Here is a 19719-nt window from a genome sequence, read left to right as displayed (position 1 = left end):
TTTATCGTCATATTGTGATGACACAATATATTTTAAATGATACAAAAAATCTAAATATTTGAAAATATGAATTTTTTGTATACTTGAAAATTCCAAGAAATATAATATGAATAAATCCATTATTAAAGAAAAAAATGGGGTTGAGCAAGCCGAGGCCCGAGTTGAGCATGTTCGAAGAATCACTATTCACTCTCTATATTATTTAGGAGGCGAACCACAGTGGCAGGTAACGATGAAGCGATTATTATTACCTGTACGGAAAAAAAAAATGTAAGCGAAATGAAAAATAAATTTTACACGTGCCGAAGATTTGATGATTGAATTACATGACACGAGTGAAATTGGAAAATAATACCAAGAAGAAGGAGCGCTTCGCGATCGGTTTTATGTAATTTTGTCGATAGTTCTGAACAATTTCTCAATAACGCGCACTTAACGAATAGAGATATGTCTATAATACAAATACGTTTGCATGTATCATATTATTATGTATTCACATAGTATTATATTATATACGTATTCGGGGCATAGGTGAACCACAGCTCGGTCGAAACCTCAATATAAACTTTTTACTAAAAATTTGGAAAAAAAAAATAATTATAATTATATAATCGTAATTTTAGACGTCAAATCGAGGCGTACAATATAATATTAAAGAAAAATAATAATAATTAAATAATTACAAGTCAACCGATATCGTAAAATTATAAATAGGTAAACGTCGAAAACCATCATACGTTGACCCGAGACCGAGCGGACGACTCACAATAATATACCTATGATATGGGTACACCCACCTACAACACGCGAGTTCGTTACGACTTATACGGTGTTTTTATATAGAGATGGTCTTTCGTAGCGAGGCACTATATAAGTTCGATGTAAGATAAAAAATTAACGCGTTTCGACGAATCATAATTACAGATAATCGGTACGCTCACCAAAATCGTCGAAAAAGCGCTCGGATTATGTTGTATCATGATAATAATATTTTTATTATCTGCGTACATGCAAACAAAAATTTTTTTTTTAGGACTGCAGCAGAATATTATAATATTATGCGCTCACGCTGGCACGAGCTAATCGAAATGTCTATTTTCGCCAGCGGGGACGGACACAAACGCGTATATCCGGCTGTGTAGTGCCTATATTGAAACGTCACTGTATAATGACGTTATTTCGAATGGAATAATAATAATATATATTTTTGATTCGCGTCCCCTATAGCCGACGAGGACGTGGCCCTTTCGCTCAAAACGTCGATGGAAATGAACGTTTATTTATACCGCGGCCGAAATCAAAACATACACACAATATTCCCCCTAATTTAGTGGTGTAGCCAGGATTTTCATTTGGGGTGAGGGGGAGTGGTGGCTGATGATTTGTTGTATATAGAGAAGGCTCAATATTATTAGGATCACTCGTCGTAAGTTTAGTTATAGGTTAGGGCCGTCATAAAATTTTAGACTTTTGCAGAAAACTTCATAAAAATATTACGAATAAATGCTTGTTTACAAAATCATCAACATTTTCAAAACATGAGTACAGTGAACACTATAATTGAATCGATCGCAGAGTGCATATTATTATTATATTACTAACTGATCCCATGCACTTCGTTGCCCGTAAAAAATTACAACTTTTAAACAAATTGTGATTGTTCAACTCCTTTTGTGTGCAAATCAGCCTCCCTGGTAGGCAATCCTACTACAACGGATTGCAGACAATGTGCGATAGTATACTTCCTATACTATCGCACTTTCCAAGTAGGAAATGTGCAAACATTTGATTTGATGCATGCTTGCACCTGATCTGCCCGATTAACCAATGACAACCAAATAATAAATATACTAATTTCAACTAATTATTTCTCCTATAACCAATAACAACCATTATTTATAAACAAAAATGTCCACCGTAAATTTCAAATTCCCCGTTTGACCACCTCCCCGGGCTGTGGGTGGGTAGGAGGGTAAAAAAAACTTACAAAAAATATTGTATATATACAAAAAAAAAATGTCATTAAAATCGGTCGAGCAGAGAAAAGAGGAGTGCACAAACATCGTGACACGAGATTTTTGTATATTAGAATATACATAGGCGGTAGGTATATAATATACATTTTATATTATATATTATAATATTCACTAACTGTGAAATAAAACTACACACGCGCATATACCTAGGTTTTAGGACGTTCGGGCGCTCATGAAAGCTGTGATCAAATAACCGAAAACGAAATTTATTTGGCCATACTGCAAAATAAATAATTCGTACGTGACGTATACCGCATAACGTGTATTATTGTATATTGAGCTCGATCCACCCTATAGAAATCGGTCTAAGGTCGCAGGAATCCGCAGGTGCGTTTTGCCGCTGTTTCGCATTGTCGGATAACGAAAATTCTGGAAAATCGACACCATATTCAGATGATTTATTTTAGTGGACTGTTGAACGAGCAGTGATAGAGAGATATCTAAACATTGTAAACGTTTCAAGTTTAAATTATTCACAAGCATATTATAATGTAATTTTAAACCAGTCCTTATTTAAATACTTTTTTGGTATTTCAAATAATTCTCAAATACTCGTTGACAAGTGAATTTTAAATACTTTAAAAATACTATTTATTTATATTTTATTCCAGTACACTAAATACCTTTTTTTTTTATATTTTTACTATTTTAAAAATTGTTCAAAAGTGTTAATAATATTTTATAGGTAATGCAACTAAGAGTTTATAAAATTTCATCAAAATATCAGATGATCCAATAGTTTCATGTTTTATATACCTAGCTGAATTTTAACTTGACTTGATTCAAGTTGTATATAATGTGACATCAGACATTTTTGAACCAATTAAACAATGTATTTATTAAATATTTCTTTTAAATAATTATTTACAATTTTATGTAGGTAGGTATATTATTATATTCGTGATAAACGCACAAAATATATTTTAATATAGGTACAAAAAAAGTATTTGTAAAGTATTTTGAATACTTTTAAAATATATATTAATATACTTTTGAAGTTCAGTAATCGATGTATGTGATTTGATTTGAAGTAGGTAGTTAATAAATAATTTTGTGTCATTTTAGTAAAATATAATATACCTACTGCAGTGAAGTATTATGTTACCTATTACCTATACGAGAATTTTATTTTAATACATAGGTCACACAATATAGTTATGAAAATATATATAATAATACATAGGTTTTATATTATGTTCGTACAAATTAATCATTAATATCAAAAAGCATTGTGTAGGTATTATTTACATAGAAATAAACATACATCATATAACCATTTATATTAAGTTTACCTAAACATTGTAAAATATAATATGTTCAATGGTATAATACTGCAATGTCGGTATAGGTACTAATAACACAAAAAATTGTTAGGTAATTTCAAAATTGTTGTTGCATATTACTTAGGTGGTAATCAATAGGTATACATATTATAATTCCGTATAGAAATAACCAACACTACATTTTACGTTAATTCGGTCTTATAAGTGTGTCACAGCCAAAGTGTTATATTGTTATAATTCATTATTGAAAACTTATATACAAACATATTGTATAGATATCTATTGTTATACTGTAAAAAACTCATAACCTGTTAGTTAATTATATAATTAAAACTATGTTTCTAAATATTTCCAATTTCAGATGAGTCTAGCAGGAGATAAATCAACACTTTTAATTCCTTAAAGTTATAACTAATTAACCGCTCACTCGGAGTATGCATATAAATTCTCAGAGAAACATTTTAGAAAATTAAAAATGTGTTGTTTTCGAAAATGGTAAAAAAAAACGAAAACTATAACGTTAACCTTAATAATATAAAGTTAAAAACAATTTACTTTTTAAATGTTATTATGTAAAAAAAATATTTTCAAAATTGTTAATACATTTTTGACAAACGGTGCAACTATATTACAAGTTTATAGTACCTCCAGGTACTATGGTATACAAATGTAAAGTCATCTAAATATTCTACTGGGCAGGAGGTGTCATGAAAAAAAAACCTTATTTTGCAACTGGATTTTTATTTTTAACATAAAAAACGCCCAGTTTTTTTTCGTTTAGAGCCGTTGGAGATTTTCGTCGAGATTGACGCTGCAGGGAGAGTGTATTTTTCAATTTCACGTCGGATCGTTTCCGAGGGGCGAAAGAAGCGACACGACAGCAACGACAACGTCGAAATGAAATTAAACGAAAAAAACCGGTCAATATATATATTATTATATATAAATACACACAGTAGGTTATATATAAAAAAATACACAGACGTTCGTCGAAAGTTTCTAGTCGAGTGGATTTGTGCAAAGGCGACGAAAACTTTATTTTTAAGATCCCACCACGATGGTTGTGGTGGTGGTAGGATACATATTATCTACTGCAGCAATGGATTTTAAAAGATATATAATACAATATTATGTGAAATAAAAAATATAATAATACAAGCGTATAATAATATAATATCATAAATCCGATAAATACGCGAAAAACGGAGACGCGCGGTGGTATATAATATTATTATACCTAGGTACAGGTATAATATGTTATATTGTATATTATACACGCTGTATACCTACGGGATCGGGGATGGAGACGTATATATTTTGTACCCGAGGGCATCCGGCCGGCCGTATACACACGATGTTATATTGCCCTGCAATTTCGGGTACATATACGATCCCCTGCAGTACCTATAAACGTGGTTAAATTGGGTAACAATTTTCTGAGATACCGCCGCCGGTACGGGACCGTCGCAACTTCCTGTGCGTTGTACTGCACATACGCGCCGGTTAAATATATACGGCATAATAATAATAATATTATATATAACGTCCGAATATTATTGTTTTCGTGCGGAGGAGGAGGAGGCGAAAATAGGTGAACAATAAATGAGAGAGAGAGAGAGAGCGAAAACCATGATTATTTATTATTGTAGATTACACGGGCCGGAGGGCCGCTCCCCGACGTACGGTCACGTTAATTTGGGGTTTGGAGATGAGGACCTGCCGGAGGACAGTCAATCATCCGGTTGACAGTTGCCAACCGACGTGAAATATCGCTCTCGACACACTACCCATAGTACCTATATATATATATATATATATATATTATTATGTCTACCTATAATCTATATGTATGACTATAGTACGTATATGCACGCGCATCACCTACGAACGGTTTTCCAGCTACCACCATACAACTCTACCGAACGCATCAGTTTTCGTCCAAACTAGACCGCAGCATCCATATGACCACAACCGCGGTAACATGCGGTTACAGTAAAGCTGCGTAACCACGGGTACGGTGCATGGTTTTCCCAGTTTGTTCGCGACCGCCGTCTCTTTACGCTTAGAGCTTAGGCAGTGTATTTATTGCTATATATACATGCATATTATACGTTTACACGTGGTGAAACTTTTCTTATACACGAATACTACAATCAGCCACTTGACCAAGAAAATTAATTGACCATTTCTTACGGGACTTGTCCACTTTCAAGAGGGTCAGTATTGTAGACGAGTTTTTGTATACGCAGTGTCGCTGTTATACGTAAATAATTTTGTTAAAATACTTTTAAAAAGTCTTTCAGATATTACTCAAATACGCTTAAAAAAATTTATTTAAATACTTCCCAAGTATTTACTATATTTCCAAATATACTCTCAAGTAATAAACCAAATAAATAATAGCTAGTATACACTATAGTAGGTATACGCGGTTATACAATAATTTTACCAAAGTTTCCGATATGATTTCATATGATAACCGAATTGTTAATTAAGGTCTCATAATATAAGCAAATGCACTATAATATAAGGCTGAAATATTATACGGTAATAATTACCAAAATTATTAACAAATTATAAATATTATTGGTATGTATTTGACAGAAATTCTTTCATAAAATGTTAATTTATAATTTATGAATAAAAATGGATCAAATCAATAATATTCAAAAGTAGCAATGCCAAATATTGTAATGCTAGATTTTAAAATACTACGGTCATTATTGATACATATTATATACTTAATATAAAAATTAACCAATACAAAACAAAGTATTCAAATATCGTAAAACACCACGTAAAACAAATTCCTGACATAATTTGTATACCTACATACTACGCATCATAGGTTAAATAACTATATATTTATTGGGCCAATCTCCTTCTAAAACAATAACTGTAGTGCATAATTTGTTATGACTGCAATAATGGTGTTTAAATACCTCATTAGTTTCAGGGTGGCAAAAAAAAAATTGTAAAATTATAATTTTGTAGGTTAAGCCGTTCGGCGAGAGCTGTGTGTCTCATGTATGCATATTATATAGCATTATAGCCATCACTAAACTAATCCTTTTTGTTCAACTTTTCAATAACGTTTTCACGGTTAAACGGATACCGATTCGTTTTCGGCAACGACTGTGCGGTAGTGAAATCTTATGCGTTCACCTATCGCGGTATTAAATAATATATATATATGTGCTAACCGAGAATGATTTTTTTTTTCAAATTTTTTTTAACGACCACCGTATACTGAGTGAATTCAAAACCGTTCAAGTGTCTATGAAGCTTAAAAAGGAACGCGATCCGCTTTGATAAATTGCTCTATATAGCTTTTTAAAATTAATTTTATCTTACTGTATAGAGCTTATCATGGGTATGGTATAATTGCGCGTGCAAAATGAAATGTTCAAGAGTCCTCGTCGACACGGATGAACGCGGCGATTTCCAATTTTACATCTTTCATTGCCGGCAAAGGTAGATAATTCGAATACGATGTTCTGTACAGATGAGGATCTCATTCAAACCCGTTTGCACGTCTATATCATGCTGTACGCAGATTTATAATGTTTAATATTATAATAAATATACAATTATTTCATATTTGCAAAGCCTCGGAAAAAATAGGCTTAACACAAAACCTTATTTTGCTAAAGGTACCTATAGCAAAATAAAATTATAAATATATTATATGTTAGGAAGCATATTAAAAAAAAAATGCTATAGACTGATTCCAACTATACAAATAGACATTATAGTTAATATGTATTAGTTTTTACTAACATTAAAAAAAAAATAAACTATGTCTCGGAATTTTGTAGATTTTGAATTCTATATAAACGCTATAGTGTTCGGTATAGTGACCAGTGAGATTTGTTTTCTAGAATATTATTCGATAAAAAAGTCAATCATATGGACATACTATTAGTGTTTAAAATTATAAGTAGGTACTTAAAAATATATCGTATAAAGCTATACACATAATAGGCCGGTTCTTAACGATAAAATTACAAATAAAGTAATAGAATGGTTGCAAGAAGATGAAGATACAAACATCAGTGACCTGAACTCAGAAACAGATACAGAATCTGAGCATTCAAATCATGACACTGAATCAGAACAGTCAGGTAATAGCGATTCTGATAATACACATACCCCGGCTTCAAATAATTTACTGAATACCCCTTGTTATGTTGGAAAAGATGGTACGAAATGGCTAATGCATAAGCCACAAACTACAAAAACTGCTCGTCAAAATATAATTACAAAATTACCGGGAGTGAAAGGTGCAGCTAAAAATTCAAAAACAATTTTAGACTGTTGGAAAATATTTTTTCCCGATAATATAATTATTTATATTGTCGAATGTACAAATCAACAACTTAATTTAATTCGTTCTAATTATACACGAGGTGAAAGAGACTGTCCACCAACAAATTTTGAAGAAATTTTAGCATTTTTTGGGTTATTATATTTGGCTGGTGTAAAGAAGGCTCAGCATTTGAACACCGATGAATTATGGTCTACCGACGGTACAGCTCCTGAATTTTTCTCGGCAACTATGTCTAAAAGACGTTTTCATACTCTCGTACAAGCAATTCGTTTTGATGATCGTAATAGTAGATTAGAGCGAAAAAAGACTGACAACCTAGCGCCAATCAGATATATTTTTGACCAGTTTTTAAAATCATGCATAGAAAGTTACACAATAAGTGAATACGCTACTATCGATGAAATGTTAGAAGCATTTCGTGGGAGGTGTAAATTTAGGCAATATATAGCCAACAAACCCGCCAAATATGGCATCAAAATATACGCTCTTGTTGATGCTAGAACATTTTATACTTCCAACATGGAAATATACGCTGGAAAACAGCCCCCAGGTCCATTTCAAAAAGATAATAGTGCAGCTTGTGTAGTGAAACGTCTAATAGAACCAATTGATAAATCCGGGCGAAATATTACAATGGATAATTATTTTACATCTGTACCTCTCGCCAACGAATTATATGCAAACCACCGGCTTACTATTGTAGGAACATTACGGAAAAACAAAAGAGAGATTCCACCAGAGTTTACTAATATAAAATCACGTCCATTACAAAGTACAATGTTTGCATATGGACAACATACAAACAACAGTCTTCTTTGCTCGTATGTTCCTAAAAAAAATAAAAATGTTTTAATGTTATCAACAATGCATCGTGATGATTATATTGACCCAGATTCGGGTGATTTGAAAAAGCCAGAAGTAATAACTTTCTACAATTTGACCAAAGGTGGAGTTGATGTAGTAGATCGACTAAAAAGTGAATATTCAGTTACAAGAATAAGTAACCGTTGGCCATTTACAATTTTTTGTAGTCTGTTGAATATTGGAGCAATAAATTCACAAATAATTTATAAAACGAATACGAATGATATATTTACTAGAAGACAATTTCTTACAGACTTATGCAAAATATTAACAAAACCCCATTTGTTAAAACGTGCAACAATACCTAGTCTTGGATTATCAATTCGCCAGAAAATACAAAATATTACAGGATTTCAAGCAGCACCAAAGGAAAACACTCCTCAAGGAAAGCCACGATGTACATACTGTCCAATACGTAAAAATAGATTCACACAGCATCAATGTAGCCTTTGCTCCAAACCAATTTGCAAGGAACATACTGCATCAACTAACCTAATTTGCCTCATTTGTAATAATCCTCAAGATTCAGATGATTAATATTATTTCAATTTTTTGCATGTATACATAAATTTAGGGTTTTAATTTATCAGTTAGTACTTTTTTTTTTCAAATTAAATATAAAAATGTAAAATGTATTGTAAGAATGTATACATTAAGTAAACCTATTTACTCATTTGTAATTCATTTTAATTATTAATATAATTAAAAGTTTTTGATATTAGTACATTATTAACGTTTTTTTTTAATGTATTTCAATAACAGCTTTAAAACACCTAAAGTGGTAAAATTAAAGTGGCACAAGTATCTCATATATATTGTCTTTTGTAAATAATTCAATAAATATAAATTGTATAAAAAGGAATTTGTGTTTTGATGAAATTCAATAAACTAATTGAGTGTTAGAAAAAATCTAACACGCGAGCAATTGCGTAAAAGACAACGCGCGAGTGATCCTGGGTTAACATAAAATGCGCTTAACTTTAAAATATGTAATATGACTTTAAATTAAAATAATTACAATGTCCATACCTTACTTTTTATGTCCAATCATTGAGTTTATGAACATTTTTTTTTCTTCAAAATTGTTTTCAAAAGAAAATATCTGGAACAGTAACACTACATATTACATATTATACATGACATTTTATAATATGTATTTATTATAATACTTTAATGTTCTATTTCGAAGTTTAATCATTAATCTGATGATTTGTATACATGAATATTTAATAATATACAATATTTAAAAATAATTAGTATCTATATATATATATATATGGCCTGCAGCACTTACCTACCAGCTATAAATCAAACATCTTACAAAATATAAAAAGAGAACATTTATTTTGTAAAACAAGTGTATTTTACTTAATATATACATAAGTTACATATTAAGTAGTATATTATACAATAACTACAATGTACACAAATAAATGATAAAACAAACAATTTATCTAATTACATGGAGCTGCTGCAGATGTAAAAATAAAATATATAATATACTTTTACATAAATAATAAATATTTATATACTATGCATTTGTTACCTATAGTTAATGTTTATATTATGATAAATATTTCAGAAATCGTGTGACTATTATTGTATCTATTTTTAATTACCTTTCGTTTTTGCAGCCAAGACATGAATTATTAATGTCTATATTTTTTTTTCTAATAAATTCCATTGCAATCTCACGGAATGGTGTACATAATATTATTATGGAATTATAATAATATGCGCGCGTAACGTATCACGCCAAAGTTGCCGGAGCATAAAATTGCCTTGTCTCGTGATCTTATAAAATTTCTAAAATTTTTCCTGTAAACATATATTATTAAAATGACACACACAAGTATTATTAGTCGGACACTTCGTAAGATATTATGTGGTGTGTGTGTGCTGCATGAACAATTATTATTGTTATCATAATATACACATATAAATATAATATATTGTTTTATGAACCGTTTCTGGGAAAAAGTTTGCAGTTTATTGCATAATAATTGGTCAATGCAATAACGCACACCAATATATAATAATTGTACATTATTTTTGACGTGAAATGCAATGTTCAAGAGGGATACAATAAAGAAATTTTTCTTTCGACTAATTTCCACTGCATTTATATTATCGTGATAGACATTATAAAAATAAATAAGACTAGATAATATGCACTGTTAGTCCATCAGGAAGATGCGTCATTCCGGGAGAGTTCTGGTTACAATTTTTAATGGTACCTAGCTTATCTTTTCCGCGGAGATCACAGTTGCAACTTGACTTGTCCGTTTTTGAAAATGCGCATAATACCTCTTACAATATGCCCAATGCCACATGATTATAATTTATAATGTGCAAGCGTACTGCGTCAAACTTCAGTTAACGAGTTTTATTTAAATGCAATTATTGGTATACGAGTTTTGTCCTCAATTTTTACAAATAGTTTAATACGTATAATAATGTTTTTTTACTTTTAAATTGTATCTAAATATATATAAAAACGAATGTACATCTGTGTGGAGTTTATAGACTTGGAAACTACGCTGAACTAATTGTTACACCTTACACGTCATAGGTATTTCTCGAGATTTACGGGGTGTGTTCCTTACTTCATTTTTCAACCTCTTACTACACATGAATTTAATTTTGTCTCAAGAAAATCGAATAATATTTTGTTTATATATATAGGATTGCTACTGCTGGTTACAGAAATACGATTTAAAAAAAAAATTTGGTATAGACAAGCCGAGTTGTTGCCTGTTGCTATGGGATTTTTTTTTTTTAAATAAAAGAAAATATGTAATTTATTTGTTATTCATATAATCATATGTGTATTACAAAATTGTATTACAGAATCAAAAACTACACGACAAATGTTGAAAAAAATGTCAAAGATTATTTTTGAAGATATCGGTATAGTTTAAAGAGTTGTTTGAACTATATGTAGGTACCGAGTTCAAAAATATGCCAAGTGCTACAGCTAATGGATTACCTATTAAATATCTCACGCGAATTAGTTCACAAGTGAGGTATACCGATGGACCAATGCCGATTTTCCCGTGAGCTGAAGTATAGGTTCACTGATATATAGCCATTTAGGGCTATATTTTAATTATTCATAAACAATTTCAGAACGTCATACCAAATTATGCTGTATAAAATATTTATATATGATAAATATATGATAAATATATGTACAAACACAATATTTAAAATTAAAATAAGCTGACTTTGCTGAGAAATGAGAATCTATTGAAACATACTGTATAATATACACAAAGTAGGTTAATATCGTGATTTATAAAAAGATACGAATATTTAAATATAAATAGGTACGAACCCTAATAACAATAACATTAATATATTTTTAAAAAATCGGCAACGGTAACATAATACGCATATTATTTGGTATAGGTAGGCGCTGACGCCAACCCTGCGTAGAAAGAAAATAGGTATATTAAAAATATGTACTCCTACACCAGTGGTTAACCTTTTTCATTCTACGCCCCCCCCCCCTTGTAAATTTACTAAAATCTCATTACCCCTTAAATCAGAGCGAATTTTTTTCGCTAAAAAAAAAACAACAGCTACCTAATTACTTTTATTATTTTCATCGTTTTGAAAATGTATTTTAAACCAACTTACGAAGTAATAATATTAAGTGTGAGAAAAAAATTATTGAATATAAAAACAAAAATATTAATATTATAAAATATAAATAATATAAGTAAATTTAACCAATATAGTGATTTCAATTTCACACATTGTAAAATAACATAACTATTTTCGTAATTCCACCATCACTATATTCCCCGCTCCCCGAACAGACTCTAAAATCCCCCCGGTTGGGAGCCGCTGACCTTTACACATAATATTGAACCCATACATTTTATTTATAATATTATTTCGTATGTATATAAAGGCGTACCCACACGACGTATTAATAATAATATTATACTATGGCGGTAGGTCAAACCATATAATATCGGTATAGGAGGTATAGGTACACGATATTATGCTTTGCATATTTCGCGTCGTCTCGGCTGTGCACTCGTCATCGGATCGAGGCGCAAAAAACTGCAAAAGGTATTCCGATCCTTGTTTGGTCACCGCCGGTCGCCGCAAAATGCAAATGGCAGCCTGCGCACCTCTACGCCGGGTCTTCCGTGCGCGCGCGTACCGGTCCGCGTCGCACGTTTCGCTTGGTCGTCGTGCGTCTGGTGGCGGTGACGACGGCAGCAAATAGCGTCGAATTCAGACTCACGCACACACACACACACACATGATAATATGCGCGCGAACCGTATAAATATAATGTTATACTTACAGACGACGACCATATTGAGTTTTGCACGCATTAATTATTGTTATTGCACATTACTTATTATTATTTTTTGTACACAATAATAATAATACATATTATTATATTATTATTCGTGGCCCCACCGTCGCGGTCGTCGTCGTCGTCGTCGTCGGCGGAGGTGGCGGTGGCGGCAGCGCACAACCCCCGGAGGCGGACTGCGGGAACCGCTCTCGCTCGGACTGCGGTCGCGGCGTCGTTCAAGGTCGTCTCGTGAACACTCCAGACGACCATGTATACGTGTATACCTACATACATAATAATATCAATATGTATATACCTAGGTATATATTATTATTATTATCATATTATTATTACGCGGTTTACGCGTATATACGACGCGCGTAAGTACGAGTACTGCGTACCGTGTATGTGGTATATACGGCGCATACCACGGTATAATATAATTGATCGCCGGTTACACCCGTTTAAGGATATATTGTTTTGATATATTATTGATGGTAAACCGCGACGCCTGGAACATAATATTATATGCATTCAGTCTTGAAAAAGACATTTTTTAATACCCACCTAAATTTAAGTATATGTACCGTCGTATATAGATGGACATCTATCACAAAAATATCATAAGAGAATATTGATACCTAATACCTGTATATACAAATATAGTACCTACAAATAGATATTTCAGTATTTAGAATAAATGTAAAATTGATGAAATATATTCCTACCTCCAAAAAGTATTATCAGTGCACTTGAAACTATAGGTATACATATTATATTATGTATACATATTACCTAATATTAAATAAAATAAAATTTCTAGCAAATTTTATATAGATAACATTCAACATTGTTTGACTTATTTATACATATTATGTCTTATTATAATTTTTTTTTTATATCAAATTGAAATGAAAACGTAGAATATATAGTATATACTATATATAGGTACCTAATATAAAATAAGAAAAATAGCAGATATTTTGAGAAAGCATTTAAAATACGTATTTGAGACTTGAGTTCTTGAAAAGTATTTTAACAGTATACCTACTTAAAAAGTAATTTTAGTATTACACTCGGGACTTACCTGTATGATACATACCCAACATATTATTATTATAATATTGCCTATATATTATTATATGCATGAACGCGCGTTGGCTGCGATCGCGAATATCTCGGTGGTTTATATAATATATCGCGAGATTAACAATCGCAGTTCATATTATAACAGGTGACGACGAGACCCAGCTATTGAGTATAGAATTTTTGTCCAGTTTTTGCATACCCACCTATTATATTCCATAGTATTATAATAACAGATATATTATATTATGCACCGTCTGCAGCACCGCCGCGGCTGTTCCATCGCATACGACGACGATTAGCGTACATATAGGTATATCGATACAACGACGTCGACGACGGTCGGAAGCATTAATAATAATAATATATAATACCTCAATCATTATTATAAACGACGACGTACCTTTTCCTTTCGTGTTATTTCACTCATCGATCTATTTTTTTTCCGCCTACTCTGCGTAGCTGCAGTCACGCGACGTCGCCTATATATATATATACGAGAAACGAGCGCGCGCACACCTCATTCGCGCGTTACGACTTACGGCACTGCAAACGTCGTCTGACGACTATAACTTACCATACTTACTGCAGCTGTTCTACACGTTGTGTGCAGCTACGTGCATAAATTATATTATTCTGATGACGACGACGACGACAATAGGCATACGGACCGAAGTTCAGGACCGCTGCAAAGCTTTTAAACGGAATATGCCTATAATCTATATATTATTATTGATCGACTTGTTCGATAAACAATATTGACAAGTATATGGGGCTGCAGCGATACGTACAATATTATGATAAACGTTTAAACCGTCCGAAGAATATTCATGTCGCCATCCCAAACTATATATAATATAAAGAAAAGCGGATATTATTGTGATTTTTTTGAAGGAGTTTTTGATGAGTTGTTAATATTTATGCAATAAGGATATTATAGTAGTGATTAGTCCCTATAATGGTTTTACTTAAAATATAAAACACTTGTAATATTTTATCTAGAACTTACTATTCTTATTATACTTGGAAATTTTTACAAATTACAACATTTTAGTAAACTATAATATCAATTAATTTCATTTTCAAATCATTTAATTAATATTTTATATATATTTTACTCAGAATTATTAGAACATATTATAAAAATCAACTACTCGGAAACTAGGTACTCGTTCAAATTTTAAATTAGATGCTTCAACATTTTCAAAAATATCATCTGCTTAATAAATTACAGTAGAAAAAGGTGAGTTAACTTTTGAAGAAATTAAGTCTGTACAACCGCAAGATACTATTTAAACACTAAAAATCTAAGCATATGAAAAATAAAGATGGTCCTAATACGCGAGTATTATATCGATATACTTAAAAATTTCAAAAATCAAAAACTTCACTGGATAAAAGTGAGAGTAAGAGTGAGTAAGCTTGGTGAATCACACTTTATATACTTATTAGCGAATATCTAAAATAAAAATAACGCAAAGTCGCAAAAATAATAACTATATATAATAATAATAATAATAATAATAATAATATGATCTGTGTCTATAGTGAGCCTTGTATGGAATAAAAATTAAATAAATCATGCTAGGTAATATACCTAATAAATAACACAGCATTGAGATAGAAACTAAAAAATCTTCTTTCCGTGTTACAGTTAGGTACAATATAACAATAATAATTACACTGTATTATATTTTAGTTTTCACTTTCCGTCGAATATTATTAACCCGCCGAGAACATTATAGTTTACTCATCGGTACGATTAATGCACGAGCCATCGAACGCATTATTACATAGTGGATAGGTATTATAATATATTATAATCTCCTTCATTGTCCCACGATATATTTTATATACGCAATCGGTGGCTCGCAATATAGTCCAACACCACGAATACCGATCGAATAATATTATAGCTGCAAAAGCTTATTATTTCGATAGAACAAGAAAGATTCAACGCGTGGTCGTGTTATGAATTCGCACTACTATATTATTATAATTTACGCGTTTCCTCGTCCAGATTGGATGTGAAATAATGTAACAGGTATTAATATATACATCGGTCCAAGCCAAGAATACGACCAATTTACCGTGCAGTTATTGTATATTATATTATATAGACGTCTTATTATGAACATCATAATATATTTTACGATTCTGTTTCGAGTGTATAGGTACGACGTAATATAATAATATTATATTATATAATACGCGTATAATACGGGAGGGTACGTGTTAGCTTTACGACCATGTCATTATTATTATTTTTAGTTATGTTGTGACTTACAAGTTTTATTGTTATTGAAACTGCAGAGTGGTCTCGGCAAACAATAAAATTTACGTTTTCAGAAGAAAAAACAAATGACACTCAGCGGCGGCGGCGGCAATGCCAATTTTCGAAGGTGGAAAAAAGTAAATAATAATAAAATTTAAAAAAAAATGCCGGACGGGGATATTGCAGCAGCAGAGCCCAAGATCCGTACCGCAATAATTGTTTAACCTCTTTGACATCACCACGCATAGGTATTAAATTATTGTCTGTTCGGATTTTCCTCGTGTTTGAGGAAACTATACTGCTGCAGTGACGTAGCCAGAATTCCTGAAATTATATAGGCAATAAAAACCTTATAAAATTTAATTTGCATTGTTTGCAGTCACTATATCTTGCACAATAATAAATTTATAATACATAATATATTACACATATGTAGATTTATAATATTAAATACTTATGTAGGTATTTACTGAAATGAATAATATTTTTAACAAGTTTTATTTATATTAGTTTATTACAATCAACTTACATCTGAATGAGACACCTACTTAAAATATTATATTATTATTGTGTCCAAGTCCAATCTAAAACTTTCATTTATCTATGGGATTTTTTTTTATAAAAGCGGTCAATATTTATTTTTCTATGTTTATATAATCGGCAAAAATACGTCTGGGGGGGTGAGGAGGAACATGGCTCGTTTGACGCCTCCCCCCCCCCTGGGCTACGGCACTGCTATACTGAATAGTATAATATATTATAGTGGAAGTATTCCTCGATAGGCAAACAATGTATCGCTGCAGATACAAGAAAGAAAACCACATCAAACGTAAAACCAATTTGCGCATTTCTATCGCTTCGTTACGGGATACATCATCGGTAATCGATGAAAAATTAAATTATTTAGAAGTGGCCGGGTCGTACCCATATAGGTACCTATAATATTATTATAATATACGCGCATGGTAGCTGCAGGTACACATATACTTATGAATTATAATATATTATGATATTATAGACGAATGACCCGAGGCGGGACGGCGAGCGAGTGATTTTCTGCTGCTGCAGCAGTTGCGTATATAAATTCACATCATCACAACGGTCGCGTATTAGCTGGTATACGATTGTACGAACGCAAATCGAAAGGGCGTCTTTTAACCGTTCATAATGATGATACACGTACATTACGTATATTATTAACATGCATTATTATAGAGGTATACCAGCTAAGTACGTCGGCAGCGTTTCCATTGGCCATACGCGAACGAGACGCAGAGACGCAGAGTATATCATATTATACATAATATGCGTTGCAGTACCTATGTACGGCTCAGTTTTAATCATGGCGATTTCACACGGATAATTTTTCCTTTTCCTTCCCACACATCATTGCGCAACAACTGCAGCAGCAGCAGCCGCTGAAGTCGTGGTCCCCAATCCACGGTCGGCGTACCTATCCGCGCTGTACATAGATACCGTGGCGAGACGAGAGTGGGAAGAAAAAATCCAGATTTCCGTCCGGTGTAATTTTCGAGAATCACGAATTCGAATCACGTACGCCGCCACATCGACGGGCTCATCCAACGGGTCTCGCGAGAAACAGACCGGATGGACCGGAGATGCTGTAAGGACGCGTATATCTATATAGGTAATAATATTAATATATACACACGCGCGCGCATCTATACTCTCGTAGCTTATAATAATTTTATATTATATATTATATAGGTACATCGCACTGAGGTACGTATATATACGTATATATATAGGTAAGTGTATATACGGTGACGACGGTGTGGCGGAAATCACAGACTCCTCGGGTTCCCGAAATAATTATATAGGCAGGTACACGCCACATATAATATATATTATAGTAAAAAAAAAAAGTAGTCCGGCGGCGGCGTTCATTCACAAAAATAAGAAATCTCCGAAGGATATAATATGTATTTTCGGCGAGGGGGCAAAAAAAGTGGGAGTCTCCGTACCCCCCTCCACCGTCTCACCACCGTTGGCCGTGCACACATATTATACAATAATATAATAATATCACGAGATTATGAGCCGGTATATAATAATAATAATTATTATATATCCGTCCGGGTGTGTGCGTGCCATCACGGTGCGCCTCCTCGTAGAGACAGACGCGATGTTATACATATAATATTATGTACCTATATACACTCGTAGCAGTGTTATGGGTGGTGGTATATTATTATGTATTATATTATGTACAAACGAATGACACAATATAATAATACATAGGTACGCCATATTATTATATATATATATTGCACGCCACGACTCGTTGTTATTATTGTTATTATAGGTATATAATATAGGTACTACCTATACCTACTATACTATTATCGCGGGCCGGACGACTTCTGTCACTGTGCGAGTTTAGCCGCCACTACTGCAACTACCGCCGCCACTGCAGTGTGCACGGCACACACATCACGGTCAGAGATCATATGATATTATAAATATATATATATATATATATACTTGGAGGGAATCCGGAGAACGTTTAACACGCCATTTGTCTCTTGCAGGCCGCGTGCGTACACGACACGGTGCAGACGGGCTCCTATATTATATAGGTACATATGCCTACATAACATATAAATTATACGTATCTACACGATTTTTAGTTTCCAAAGACTGTATATATAATATAATTATACCACATGTATATGACGTGTAATGTACCATAATATCGATATATACAGATATATAATATATTGATATCCCTAGACAGTGTGTGTGCGTATATTATACGATCACGGAGGGCTCATTATTGATTTCGTACGCAACTACCTTTCCCGGGCCGGTCGGACCTATACGCATCGATATACGCATCGACGACGAGCAGTACGTTCATCATAGTTATAGGTACGTCATAATTATAATATTATATCAAGTGTGTTATTCGGTAATCTCTCGACCGTAATATCACGTTATTATATTATCATAATATGATAGGCATAACGCGGCGTCAGAAAAAAAAAAGTTTAGCCGAACGATCCGGACGCGTCTCGACGCGTTTATAATTTATAAATTATGCATATTACACTATGTTTACGCGATGAAAATTCGTATATTTATAGCGATTTTGCATTTTATAAGTCTGTTTGTGTGCTGGTACTCTGCTAGCTAGAGCTGTTGCGGTCGACTGCGATGCGATGCGATGCGAGGCACCGATCGCAGCTCGATTAGGAAAAACAATTTGTCCCAACGACCTGGGGCTAAATCAACTTACATAGTTACATAAATTTATAGTTTGTTATAAAAAAAAAGCTTTTAAGACGACTTTATAAAATATTGCCAATTATTAGTTTTCTTATGTACCTAACCTATATAGGTAGGTACTACTCGTTATATTATGCGCGTTGTATAAATACAATTATTCTTCTCTTTCATCTTATTTAATGGAGTTTCATTAAATTTTTCAGTAAGTTTTTTTCACCCGATTCCTATTTGTGAATAATTTTAAAATTGACATTTCTTATGATCACTACAGAACT

The 19719-nt window shown here is 32.5% G+C and overlaps 1 long non-coding RNA gene across 1 annotated transcript in view; it reads right to left on the bottom strand.

Moving 5' to 3' along the window:
• Nucleotides 1-13044, bottom strand: part of LOC132949992 (uncharacterized) — a 30547-nt gene extending 17503 nt beyond the window's left edge. Inside the window, exons 1-3 of the long non-coding RNA XR_009665172.1 lie at nt 12838-13044; nt 10133-10331; nt 9543-9615 (exon numbers count right to left, since the gene is read on the bottom strand). This is a non-coding gene — a long non-coding RNA (uncharacterized LOC132949992). The remainder of the gene's footprint in view (nt 1-9542; nt 9616-10132; nt 10332-12837) is intronic.
• Nucleotides 13045-19719: the final 6675 nt, after the last annotated feature.

This window comes from Metopolophium dirhodum, chromosome 8, assembly GCF_019925205.1.
Source record: "Metopolophium dirhodum isolate CAU chromosome 8, ASM1992520v1, whole genome shotgun sequence".
NCBI lineage: Eukaryota > Metazoa > Arthropoda > Insecta > Hemiptera > Aphididae > Metopolophium > Metopolophium dirhodum.
Note: the sequence above shows the minus strand (reverse complement) of the source record. Positions and strands in the feature narration are given on the sequence as shown.